This window comes from Calidris pugnax, unplaced genomic scaffold, assembly GCF_001431845.1.
Source record: "Calidris pugnax isolate Ruff unplaced genomic scaffold, ASM143184v1 scaffold1, whole genome shotgun sequence".
Lineage (NCBI taxonomy): Eukaryota > Metazoa > Chordata > Aves > Charadriiformes > Scolopacidae > Calidris > Calidris pugnax.
Window position 1 is genome coordinate 6,832,607 of NW_015090800.1, and position 13,974 is coordinate 6,846,580.

The following is a 13,974-nucleotide window of genomic DNA, read 5'->3' on the forward strand; positions in this document are numbered from 1 at the left end:
TCACAGGAAATACTGGTGTAATATTTTATGAACAATGTAAGAAATACCCTTCTGAGCCCTTGTAGTTGGTGACTTTATTTAAACCAAACTGAAAACAAATCTAATTTTTTTCACCTACACATGCACCAGAGTGTGTGTGGTGTCCAAGGAGCCTGCCCAGAATCAAGGTAGCAGGACATGAGTGTTGGAGCTACCTGACCAGCAGTCAGGCACCACAATGTTTGTGTCCAGATGTTGTATTTGAGATCAGTCATGATGATAGGGAGGAGTGGTTCTGAGGCTGGTGACCACAGGCAGGGTTTGGGTATGTCGTCTTGCAGTTTTGGATCTTACAGTGATTGATATGTTTCTGTACCATTTCTAGCTCATTACAGCCCTTTGACTCAATGTCCTGTGAAACTGGATGTGATAGGGTCTTGATGACCTGCTGGTTGGGTGCTGTTAACAGCTGTTAAGGTCCCTTTCCTTTGTAGGTGCATTTGGCCACATCCACACCCAGGAATTCCCATTCATGCTCGTTCACACCAATCTTAGCCTTTCTATTACAGTTCTCACAGCCAAACTCATGGACATGTTGTAGGCCTAATATGTTGCAAAGATAAGACCTAAGGCCAGGCCTAGATTAATTTATTTTGCCCTGTAGCAGTGTTCATCACAATGGGGCTTTTCTTTATTCTTTTTTACTGACACAGCTGTATTGGCAGAAACTAACGAGCCTCAATTACACCAAGAGCAGAGTGATTCTGCCAGTGTAATTATGCCATTTGAAGGAAATCGGTGTGTCCTGGTTCTAGTAGGGATAGGGTTAATCTTCACAAGGAGCTGGGACAGGACACAACCCCAAAGGCACATTCCATACCATGTGACACCCTGCCCACTATATAGCTGGGGAGCTGGAGGGAAAAGGGGCAGAAATCACCTCTTGGAAGTGGGCTGAGCTTTGGCAACCGGTCAGTAGGTCAGTGAGTGGTGGTACATTAATTGTTTTGTATGTTCCTCTGTCAGTGTTATTTTATTTTTTTTTCCTCTTTCCTTTGCTGTTCTGTTAAACTGCCTTTATCTCAACCCACATGTTTTGTCTTTCTCTTCTGATTCTCCCCTATCCCACTGCTGGAGGGAGGAGGGTGTAGGTGAAAAGACCTCGTGGTTCTTTGTTGCTGGCTGGGGCTAAACCACAACATTATAAAACTGTATATAATTTTCTTTACCTTGTTTTCTCCATCTTTCCCTTATTTTTGTTATAGCTATGCACTGCCTTTATTATAGTTATCTCATAAATTGTTGTCTGTTCTTGTTAATAGCTGTCTTGTAGGCATCCCACAGTTATCTCACTTTAACTACAAGATATCTATGAGATAATGATATTATTGATGCCATGAAAGCTGAAATCAGGACTCAATAGTCGGGATGACTATTAAGCAGGTATTCTCTACTGCAGCACTGGACGCACAGAGAATCGCTCCTCTGAATGGGCACCTGACAGTGATTAGTTACATGGCTTATATACAAGTTAAATGTACATATTCATAAGATTTCTGAGAAGTAATTAACCTATTCATTCTTCTTCTGAGAATTCATTATCATATGTTGCCACCCACTGCCACATGAGTATTACAGTCTCTAGGTAGTCTTCAAAGACCTCTGGTGGTAGCTCACTTCATCCATTCCTCTTCATCACTGTGTCCCTTAGGTGATCTGCAGTCATCTACTTCTCCGTTCTTGCTGACAAAGCTGCAGGGCTGGTTTAGGCTGGTTCTGCATGCCTTGGTGGTCTTGACACGTCCTGTTCTCAGAGATAAGTTCCTCTTGAAAGATAACAAGGTGCTGACCTATACAATGCTATTTGAATACGGGCTTAAAGGCAGCTATCTGGGTACATACCATACCCCTGCAGAGAGATAGGCCCCTGTTTGCAGTCAGCTAAGTTAGCAACTACTCTGATTTTTTGGTTTTCTAACTCATGCTTATGCTAGGAGCAGCTTAGTTGTGTCAAGCAAACTGTGAGAAACACCAGCTCACACTTAGAATTTAAAGAGGACAAAGTCACTGAAGCAAAGGTATAAAAATTTATTGTATGAAACAGCACTGAATTGAGTGCATCTCAAAGCAGAGGCACCCCAATCTTTTAGCTTTTAGATATTTTATACCCTTATCCCGGCCACCTGAGTTACTGTCTCTCTTCTCATTGGCTGAGAAGTTGGAGCTCACATTCTTCCCGACTGCCTGATCTATTACAGATCTAGTTTACATCTTTTTACCTTACAAGGCACACACACCTACTCTACAAAATCATTATCCTAAACACACCTTTGATTAGTTGATTACGCTACATGTTGTTTCAGTCTTTGTTATCATCTACTGTCCAGTGTTAGTAGTTACAAGCACCCTGGTGGTCCTATCCTCATCTTCATCAGTCACCCTCTAGATGACCTTCATCCACTTATCAGTCTTCACAGTCTAGTCAGCCTTCACAGTCCTTTGTCCACTTATCAGTCTTATCAGCCTGGCTCTCTTCACCTAGATGAATTCCCAGGATCCCTGGACAGCCCCAGGGCATTTCTAAGGATTAGTTTGATACAATGGATGAGACTCCACTATCACCGAGCCTCCTCCATCAATACAGACACACTAACAAAAAGATATCAATTAGCTGAAGCAAAACTCAGCCCATTTCTGACAAAATCTTCAAGCCATACTCAGCTCTGTTCCTTAATTCACTATAATTGTGCTAAGACATAATTGTGTTTTCTGTTGTCCTTGAGTTACTGTACTTACATGTTATAGTCTACCTAAATTATTAAAATAATCGTGGTCAGTCTCTTTGCTCACTCAGTAACACTGTTGAATGACCCTGTTCTTCCCAGCCAACAGCTTGGTGCAGAATGTGAGTGCTAGGATAACTTTGCTCAGGTAAAAGTTTGACCCACCTCTGGGTCAATCCCAGAAAACTGCTGAATATTCCTTTGGAGCCTCTCCAACCATTCCATTGGAGATTCCTCTTTCCCTTGTTTACTATCAAAGGCTTTGCTCACATTCAACCCCCTCGGAGCTGCCTCTTTAATTCCCCTTATAATTAATGTCCGATAATCAGACATGTTTCTTTTCCCTGCGGGGTCATTTTGATTCCAGTAGGATCTCTTTAGGGGTAACTTTTGGTCCCCCGCAACCCCATGAACATTTTCTCTTTCCCATATTCTCAATCATTTGTCTTTCCTCGAGGGAGAACAAAGTTCCCATGATGGATTGCATTTCTTCCCAAGTATATACATTTGGATCTAAAAATTGGTCTAATTATTCTGACAAACCTAGAGGATCTTCCAACTATTTCTTCATTTCTTTCTTAAAGTTCCTGACTTCTGTACTGGTTGGGGGCACGTTCACAAATCCTACCCCATTCTGAACTCCTGGCATTAGGACCTCTCGTAAAGGATGCAGCCTGATTGGTCCTGTCACCTCCTCATTTTCTTCCACTATGGACCTTCCTACTTCCCGCCTCCATCTTCCCTGGCTTTCCCTTCTAACGGGGGCCTGCGACTCCCTTGTGCCTGGGGAGGTAAGGGGGTATGGAGGAGGTAAGCATTCAAGAGGATCCCAAACTGGTCCCTGGTCATCCTTCTTCTCCTTTTGTATCCCCAATTTAAAATTCCTGCATCCCCTTTCCAACGTGCTGCATATTCGCTCTCTTCCTGATCGAACGGTTCTTTAGAGTTGACATATGCATTTAGTGCTTGACACAGCCATCCCTCCATAGAACCATACTTTGGCCAATACAACTTGTCTGGCCTCATGGGCTCTTTGGTCCATTTGAACATACAGTAATTGATCATCTTTGCTTTGTCCTTACCCTGTGTGCAAGACTCTCCTTCCTGCCCCCATTGTAACAACATCCTCCCTAATGGACTGTCTGGAGGCATTTCTGGAATTTCCTGATTGGCTTTTCCCTTAAATCCCCTCTTTTCCCTTGTCCCATTTTTCCCCAGGGGATCTCTCAACTCCAGCCTCTCCCTTCGTCTCTTCACCATCAGGTCTCCTTGTGGAGATACAGAACCGTGGTTAGAAAGACTCCGCACTCTCTTCACAGATCTGGTCCATGTCTCTCTCTCACCACTCTCAACCCCCCATCACCCAGCCACACAAGTAATATTTAACAGTCAATTTTCTTACCCAGGTCTTATGCACAAGTATTATCGGCTGCTGCTGTTATCCCAGGGACCTCTCTTTGGTCCATGTGTCCCTTTGCTGGGCTGTCACCACTGGTCCATCACCATGGGCGGGGAGAACCCGAGAATTGCTGCAATCAGCAATGGCATGCCATCTGTCCCAGCTTACTCACCCGTCCGAGGCTCTGGATATAGGCTTCAGAGATCCCAGACGAGCCACCCAATTGTGAGAAACGCGCTCACTGTATTGAATTTTAGTCAGGGACAAATTCTGTGGAGCAAAGAACATTTATTTATAGCGCTGGGAGCTACACAGGGGATTTCTCCTCCCATGGCTCACTCTCTTCTTACAAATGCTTGCTTTTATTCCTTATTACTCATACATATTCATGGTTTTTCTTGTAAAATAATTAGTATAATCAATGAGTTCTCGGAACGCAACCCACCTCCTAACACACCTCCTGCTTCCTAGGGAGGCAGGCGCTGTGCTTCCTCAGGGGTCTTCCTGGAGGTGGTCGGAGGAAGGCTCAAAGTCTTCATCACCATGTCCTTCTTGCGGCTTCTCCATTCTTTACATGACGAACACCTCTGTGGTTACCTTAGCTAACCACACCACCCCTTGTTTTGCAAAGGGTTTGGTACTTCCCACTGTTGCTGCTGTCTGATATTTTATCTAACGCCATCCATTTCCCAACCGCATAGCAAGCACATGCCTATTTTAGCAGAAGCCATAGCAAGCAAGCACACATCTATTTTAGCTGAAGCAAAAAGTTTTGCTAAATTACTTATTATATCCACCATCAACATTGTATCCTTCCAATGAAGGAAGCGCCTGGAAGGCTGACAATTTGCCAGAACCCTTTCTCAGGCTGAAGTCAGCAACCTTAGGAGCCAGATGGGCAGTGTGAGGGGAGAACGTAACACCAAGGAAAAGGATTTAATGCTAGGAAGCCTTTGTGTTACAATTTTAGTTTTAGTGACGATTTTAATGACGTTCTTGGTGAGACTTTATCTGTACTTGATAGAAAATTTGGACTATGCATAAGAATATCACTGTAATTTGGCTACACTAATAGTAACCATTTGTTGGTTATTATTAAAAAGTTTCACCTGAACATGAGGAGGAACTTTACTTTGAGGGTGGCAGAGCACTGGAATAGGTTTCTCAGGGAGGTGATGGAGTCTGTCTCTGGAGACATTCAAAACCCACCTGGACACATTCCTGTGCGACCTGCTTTGGCAGGGGAGTTGGACTAGATGCTCTCCAGGGGTTCCTTCCAACCCCATATCATTCTGATTCTGGTGCGTTTTGATTAGATCAAGGTTTAATCATACTTACAATAAATACTTGACTTTGCATTCGAGATGCACTTTCTTTTGCCTGTTCTAGCTCATCTGACCTGCAGTAGTTCTAGTTAGAATTAAACATCTGATTGAGGTAAAATGGGAGGAAGATGGAGATTGTGACTTTGCTATGACAGTTAAGCACCTGAGAAATTTCTGAATAATGGTGAATTTTCTAATAATGGTTCACTTCAAAATGCAATCTGTCATTCAAACAAAAGAGACCCGAGCTTGATTGCTTTCAATAGCTTTCAAGCTATCTTGTGAGGGACTTTCTACTCTTTCAGGGGCACTCCTTGTAGTAATCTTTCCATAACAAAGCACAAAACGTGCAGTTATTTTTTTTTTCAAATAGCCACATCTAATCACTTTATTCAGCATGCTACCACAAAGAAAGTGTCTGCCATTCCATTTGGTTTTGCTAAGCCTCACATTCTAGGAAAAACTAGTTGTTTTGTATATCAAAATAGTAAAGGAAATATTAATACCCATCTATTTGAACAGAATGAAGCCTCCATACTCCCTTTTTTCCCTTAGTCTTGAAAGAGTTTAAGACTGTATTTCCCAAGCTTACACCAGAGAGAAAATATGTAGTCTCTCCATATGGTATTTCTATCCAAGATACGGGTTGTTTTCTCAGTTTCTGCACATTTGAAAGGGTTTGGGGCATATCTGTGCAGGCAGACACATTGTTCACTGCAGTGCTGTCTGCTGCATGTGGGGGGATCCCACGTGCATAATGCAATGGGGTTTTAAGGGAGCATGTGAAGTGCTGAAAGCTTGTTTGTTTTTTTCCAAACAATAAATTTGTGCACTATTGCCTGCTGCTGCATTTCTGAGGTGCGCTGAAACAATATAGATTGTTTGTCTTTACAGCTGAGGAAAAGATGTGGGGAGCTGGTGTGTGGAAGGAAGGTCTAGGGGAAGACTGATCAGTGATGGATCCAGCAGTGGGTAAGCCTATGCAATTTTTTTTAGCCAGAAACTTGACAATAATTGAATGGGATCAACTCATGACATGGTATCGGTTCATATTCTAAAGAAAAGAGCTAACTAGAAACCCAGGCACACAAGGTCTGGCAGAGATAGTTCCCAAAGTTTATGAAGTGATACTCGGGTAGGTAATCACAGCTTTCCAGAGACATGCTCGCTTACCTGTCTTCTACATGGGAAGCCCCTTCAGACTTTAGGCAGCAAAAAGATACTCAGCTCTTTTATATTACAATCCCTTGACCTCTGTAGGGATCTGAGGGGCAAAATCATGCTGGTGCTCTCTGTCTCATTCCTGTATGGTGAATGCATCTGTCCTTGAAGGAGTGGTACCTTGTTGAAATGCTTCTTGAAACCGCTCAAAAGGAAGCAGTCTTCGAGAAATAGGGGATTTAAAGAAGGAACCCAGCTTACATTTTAACTCCTTATCTCCCAACAAGGTCGACAACACTGTTTTGCTGCTTCAAGACATCATCGTGTTGGTCTCAGGACTACTCCCTACATTCCTGCCTTCCTCTCTTGTCACTTGTCATAGCTCTGAGTAGTTGCAGGCCCCGTTTGTGGTCAGTCAGGCTACATTTGCTAGATCTTACCAAATCACGAAGGTAATAAATTGTCTGAGAGAACAGAACAAGTTGATAGGAAAGAACACCAGAACATGAAGTAGTAGCTTCAGCAATTTTAGGATGAACCAAGGTCACTCCGACCTTGCCAAGTACACCAAGAAGCTACCCAAATTAGGAAGAGTTCAGAAGTTTAACCTGAGGACGACTCACAAGACGATCCCCCACCCTGATGAAGACACCGGAACTCCCACCAGACGACTCCCCAGGTGTGTTGCTTGACTGTGAGGCTGTCGTGCCACAGTTGTATCTGGGGCAGCCTCACTCCTCAGAGTAGGAGCCTGTCTCCCACTTGGCCTCAAAACAGCTGCCAATGTCTTCTACCTTCTTGTGCACAGAGGTTGAATAATTTGCAGTAGACTGCACTGATGTCAGCTCTCAATATAACCTCTTATACATTTCCACTGTAAGATGCAATAAGAAGCTCCACTTTTAGGAAATTTCCAGTCACCCCTTTCCGAACTGAGTCATCAGGGAGGAGAGAGAACTAGGACCTCTTCTTGGGACCACCTGATCACAGTGGATAACAGACCTGGTATGACTGTACACCAGCCAGTAATTTTGCTTATTAGCTAAGTGAGACAGTAAAGGACTATGAGACTATGAGGCCATATCTATACATTTTAGCATATGTGCCAAGCAATGTATGATATTTGGTTAACAGGGTGCAAAAGCTTTAACTGGTTGGATGGGTAGGTAAACATGCTTTTACACGGAATAATTGGCTGGTTAATCTGTGTTTAAATTATTGGGCTGCTTCTCCTTTACACCTGATCTAACTAAATGCACTTTGCGTGAGAAAAATGTTCTGCTGTTGATTTGTACTATTTTGATGGCAGTGCCTCTCTAATTATCTTCAATGATATTATGTATCCAGGAAAACACTGGGATTTTATTAGTTTGTTCCCATGAGACACAAGTAAATCATATCTTCACTGTGTGACCTTGCCTCCCCACCTTGTTTTTCCTTTATCAAGGCAGGATGGTTTACCCTGTGCTTTGAGATAACTCATTTAAGGATGAATTGTGTTAGTTGGCCTTTAATGAGCTGCTTACGTTCTGGTAAAAGAAGAGCTACTTGCTCGTTAGAAGACCATGGCTATCTCTAGCATTACAGGAGATACTAGCTCAGTAAAAGAGGCCACCTCTAATACAGAGCAGTCCCACCAAATCCTCAGAGCCCCATCTTTCCCCAGTAGATCATCAACTGAAAGCACCTTGTCGGGCTTTTGCATGTGACTAAGAGCCACAAGTACATTTAAAGTGCAAAAATGAAACTGTTTTGGGGAAATCAGTTCAAATCGTGCCTACATGTTTGGTATCTCCAAAGCCCTAGGTAGCAAGTGCACAGGCTTAAGGTCCAAATTCCCAGTGAGACACACAAATCATGATAGTTGAATTCAGTCTCATTTGACAGAAAATAAAATACTGTAACATGACTGTACAAGCATCCACAGTTTGCTACAGGCTCCTTAAAAATCATTGCTGGTAAAACAGGATTTCTACTAAGAACAAAGCAGCATATCTTTAGCCAGGTCTTTGTCAATTCGGCAGCTCTCAATTCCATCAAACAGGGGCTATATCCCCAGGAATTCCTCTGGCAAAGGGCTCTCCAGAACCTGGGAGGTTATCCGGTTCCATTCTAAAGAAACTTACAGCAAAGGACACGTGACTAAAGACAGAAGTCTCTGAGTGATAAGAACAGAGAGAGAGAAAGTGAGAGAGAATAAGAGGGGGACAGCTTTGCTTTCTCATCTGAGTAAAGAGAGGAAAACTTATACCTGTTCTTAAGCTTGTGATGAGTGGAGTCAAGGTGCCTGGTGTGGGATCTGGACATGCTGCTCTGCTTCCAGCATCATTTCCTTCTCTCCATCTCTGTCTGTCTCTCTTTTGCTCTGTGGAGACCCCATACTTATGTGAGAAACAGAGAAGATTGATTCTTTTGGAATCTCTTCAGATTTACATGTCTTAACAGAGAGGGGCCCTTAACTTTAAAGCAGTGTTTGGGGCAGCCCCCGCAAAGAATCTGGGAATTCTGGGCTGAGTCTGGCAGTGGTATATGGCTGCTTCTCCTGGGGAAAAAAAAAGAGACACTAAAAAGCCATTACCTTGGAAAGGCCACCCAGGGCAGAGACACCAGCAGCCAACAGTCCTTTCAGCAGCCAACAGTTCCTCCTAGGTCACTCCAGGCACTTGTCCCTGAAGGGGCTGTGGTACCACGCCTGGAAGGGGAACTCCCCCATGATGCATCCACAGCCCATGCCCATCACAGATGCTGGGATCCCTGAGTTGCCACCACAGTTGCCACAATCCAATTGCTTCAGAAGCACTTGAGCCTGACTGCCTATCCAGCCCATTTATTTTTCTTTATTGCCTATAGCTCCTGCCCACTCACCCTCAAGCACGGCTGGGCAACCCTCCCTACCAAACCCTTGCTGCTTTGGATCCGACCTTCTGTGGGTCAGTGGGTGGCCTGGGGGCAAGCTGGAGCTCTGCATTACACAGCAATTGATTTCATGGCTTTGTGAGGGTGTTCATTTCCTCTCCAATGAGATGCTTCTCCACAGTGGTGTTGTAAGGCTTTTCATAACTTCTCAGTTCTTTATTTGCTGAGAAACATTTATTTATTGCCTTGTAGCGTATGAGGGCACGGACCCCGGTCGGTGATACAACCAGAATCATTTATTATAACCAACAGGCAGCTTATATAGTACCACTGTGTCTTCTTTCCCAACCGACACACCCCCTCCAACCCCCAGATGCCAGGGGGCAGAATTCCCCTCCATCAGTCAGAGGCGCCAGGCATTGTTTACGGGTCTGGAGATGCTTATGGGCCATCTTCTGCCATTGTTCCTGCTGCTTCTCCTGGCCTCTGCTTCTTCCACAATCCTGTTAACCCCTTGTTCTCCCACGTTGCCTGATCTGCATAATCCAGTTATAGTATTAACCTGGTGTATTTGAATTCACTTTTTATTTTGCATTACCTGGCTTGTTCCAGTGAGAGGCCTGTACTCCTGTGAAGGGGCAGAAAGACACACGTAGCCAGTAAAATCTATAGAAATACTTACTTATGAAAAGTATTCTCACACTTTTTCATTCATGCCAACTAATAAGCAAAACTACTGGCAGTTGTGAAGTTATGTTCAATGCACTACGAAATGAAGAACATAGCCCAAAGATGCGCTATGTACTATTACAACAAAATAAACCTAAAATAAAAGGTTATGTGGCATTAGATTGGCTCGACCTTATCCCGCGACTTCACATTCTGGCTGTGGTTTCACAAGCAAATGAGCTGATGAGCAGAAGTAGGTCTGACTCCTCCAGACCTCAGCCTGCTTCTTATGAGTGCCAACCTCACCCTTGCACTGCTGCTTCTAATTTCAGTGGGAACTCATGAAAATAGTGAGCTAACTTATGTTTGGTATGTTAGTTTCATTGGTGTAAATACTCTCCTCTGTATTAAACCAATCTCCTACAGTGGATTTTTAAAGTGGAAACTACAATCTTGTTGTGCTTTGGGCCCTTATACCAGGACAAACGTGCATGGGGACAATCAATATACAGGGCTCCTGATGTTGTGGATCTGAGACACAGCTGAAATGAACATCAAGGGGACAGGAGTAACTGGAAAGGAAATGTGAGCTGCAAGAAATTCTTCTACAGTGTCTATAAAATTAGAGTAATGATGTTGTTCAAGGGAGAGTGATCTCAGAATTTATGCTGCTGCTTAGAAATGAATGGATTTGTGAAAATGAGAGTACTCTCCTGAGAAAAAAATATTGTGGAAATGAGACTCTCTGGATTTGTTTTTGATTCAACAGGAGTCATGTTTAGATTCAACTGGGCTGCTGAGCCTGCAGGTCTGCAGCAGCAGTTGTTTTCCAGCTGTTGACAAACAGCTGTAAGGAAGCTTTTTCACTTGGACATCCAAGGTCCATCATGCTTTAGATGTGGACCACATCACTTAAGTTTGTACTCATGAGGCTGTATTCCAGTGGGCCACAGCTGGTAAAAAAACCACCTCCTACTGCTTCAGCTACAGCTTGGAAGAAGGTTACATGCAAAAGCCAGTCTATACTGGTAACTTTATAGTATAAATCGAGTATAGTTATAGAGATATTTAATGATTAAGTAACAAGTGATACACGATCATGTGAATTATATGGTTTTTGTTGATTATTATATATGACTGTTTACGGAGACTCTAAACAATCATTAATTTAACATGAAACTCCTGCGTTTCTTAGTGTCCAGGGCAAGAGTTGTAAACTTTATCCAGCTTCACATATAGAGAAGAGAGGAGTCGCTATCTATTCTAGGAGGTCCCTTTCAGACCATGATTATAATAATCCTGAAAATCCTCCACACAAGCACTAAATACCTATGCTCAGGAAAAAAAAAAAAAGATAATACTCCAATGCCCCAAGGTTTGATTAATCAGACAAGCCACAGCCTTAATGAGCCAAAGGAGAATAAAGATTCATCTTCAGTACCACAAGAACCATGGTCATTCCCATGGCATTTTTATCACTTATCCAGGGTTCCTTCAAACTACAGCAAGGGGAAATAACTATTTATTTGTCTTTGTCGATATCATTAACTAACTTGATTGAAACTCTCTCTTAGAAAAGGATAGCGTAGCGATTTATGCACTTCTGTATCTGACAGAATACATGATTTCTGGAGGAGGCCCCTTCAGTTTTGTAGAGCCCAATCATACTTCGCAGAAGAATTAGCTCAACTCATTTTGTAAAGAACAGTTTATAAAACATACTTTCATGGTCCTAGATTATCCCTGGGGATGCAGAGAAATCAAATTGTGCAGAAAAACCAGTTGCCAGAGGACGATGCTCACAAAGGAGACAGAGGAGTCCTGGAAGGACTTTATCCAAATAAAGGGAGAGTCTGCTGGGACATACCCCTGTGGGGTCTCTCAATTTGCTGGAGGACTCAGCCTCTGTTTTATCCTAATTCCCCAGCTGCATGTAACCTTCTTCCTTTCCCGGTTGGCTGAGGTAGTTGGAAAGCACAGACTTCTCGATCCGCCTACTACATATTTTCCTCTAACGTGTACCTCCCCCTCACGTCATACATAACATACCTCACATGTATTGTTAACTCTACCTTTACGCCACCCAGAGGCAGAGAGGTTAATATTACTAAGCTTATTAAGCAAGGGCACCGACTCAAAAGGTGAGAAGTTCAACCTTTGTGGTTTTTCAGTTGTCTGACTTTTGCAGCTTCAGTTATGTCCCCTATTTTTCGGTTATCTCACTCCTGCAATTTCAGTCAACTCCCCTGTTCGTGAAGACACTCCTCTCCCTATCTTATCACCTCTTTGTGAAGACAGTCTATCCCTACCTTATCAAAATCGAGCCTTGGAGATTGTCTACAAGTCTGTAGACCCTCTAAGGAAAATTGTAACTGCAACATTTAAATTACCACAGATCTCAAAGGCTGAGCCTCTACAAATGCTTCAGCCAAGCTTAACCTGTTTGAATCAGTGGCAAAGATGCCCTTCAGAGCTGGGGTACTCCAGATGCCCTCAGACTCTTTCCTGATACCAATTTGCAAATAATCTAGGCTGCAACCTGAACTATGTGAGACATCATGCTGTTCAGCATTTAGGTAAAAAATCAAGTGTGTTAAAGAGGGTTTGTATGCAAGCAAAGGGGCAGATGTGTAAATTACCTCTGAACCTAAGCCTGCACAGGCAAGGGTTGATCAGAGAAGTTGTGGATGCCCCATCCCTGGAGGTGTTCAAGACCAAGTTGGATGGGGCTTTCAGTAACGTGGTCTAGTGGGAGGTGTCCCTGCCCATGGCAGGGGGGTTGGAGCTAGGTGGTCCCTTCCAACTCTAACCATTCTATGATCCTACAGTTACTAGCCTAGCTTTGGGATGAAGTATTTCCATCAGTCTATATTATGACTGGGACTCTTCTGTGTGCAAATTACGGAAACCCAAGAGAGGAGCTGAACAAATAGTGACTGGTTCTGTTGTAGCTGATAGTCACTGGTTTGGTTTTGCTTTTGTTTTGTCACAAAGTGTTTTGTAACCTTTTAAGTTCTCTGCACGTTCTCAAAATGTTGCGCGCAACACAAGTTCTTCAGAGGGTTAAGGCAAGAACACCGTAGGCCTACTTTTAGGGCATTTGGTAAGCTCCAACTACATGAGCTCCACTAGGCAATCCTAGGTTGATAAGTCCACAAATACTGAATATACCTTAGCAAGCTTTACGATAGCATATTAGCCTGTACCAAAAGCCTTCTTACTAAAAAGGTACAGAAGAACTGGGCAGCATAACACAAAACAAATCAGAGGCAAAGAGTTTTCCTACCGTGACTTCAGATAGAACTTGTTTGACCACAAAATAGACAAATAAAAGTAGCAATTTGGCTTATATACGTTATGTTGGTGATGGATATCATACAAAAAGAAAGCAACTTGAAATCTTAATCTGCAAATTAACTCCAAACTTTCATTCGGAACTTAGGCAGAAATTTGTGCCATAAATACTCAGTTTGTTCTGAATGAAGTGAGAGAGGAAACATGTTTGGGCAAGTGGAAACATGAGAAGAAACAGTAGAACAAGGACTAAAATAATGGCATATATTGTTAGCTAAGGTCAGCAGTTCACCTGGATCTCAGTGTAACCTATACACAGTTTCATTCAATAACCAGTTAGTAAGAAAATGAAACCATAAGATAAGATGACTGGCCTGGAGCCAAAAGACAACCAGATATGGAAAACAAAAGCAGAGCAGTGACCCAGCAGAGTTGCCTACGACTCACCTGGAATGAAACTAGATATGGAAAGAAAAGATCACAGTAACTCTTGACTCTTAAAGGCTAT

The 13,974-nt window shown here is 43.0% G+C and overlaps 1 protein-coding gene across 4 annotated transcripts in view; it reads left to right on the plus strand.

The window, feature by feature from the left end:
- Positions 1–793: 793 nt before the first annotated feature.
- KIAA1551 (KIAA1551 ortholog) overlaps positions 794–13,974 on the plus strand; it is a 56,237-nt gene continuing 43,056 nt past the window's right edge. Inside the window, exons 1-2 of one of the 4 annotated variants that reach the window (XM_014937416.1) lie at positions 794–958; positions 6,381–6,458. The gene's annotated coding sequence lies outside the window, so the exon portion shown is untranslated. The remainder of the gene's footprint in view (positions 959–6,380; positions 6,459–13,974) is intronic. The other 3 variants (XM_014937414.1, XM_014937417.1, XM_014937415.1) reach the window with 3 other exon arrangements.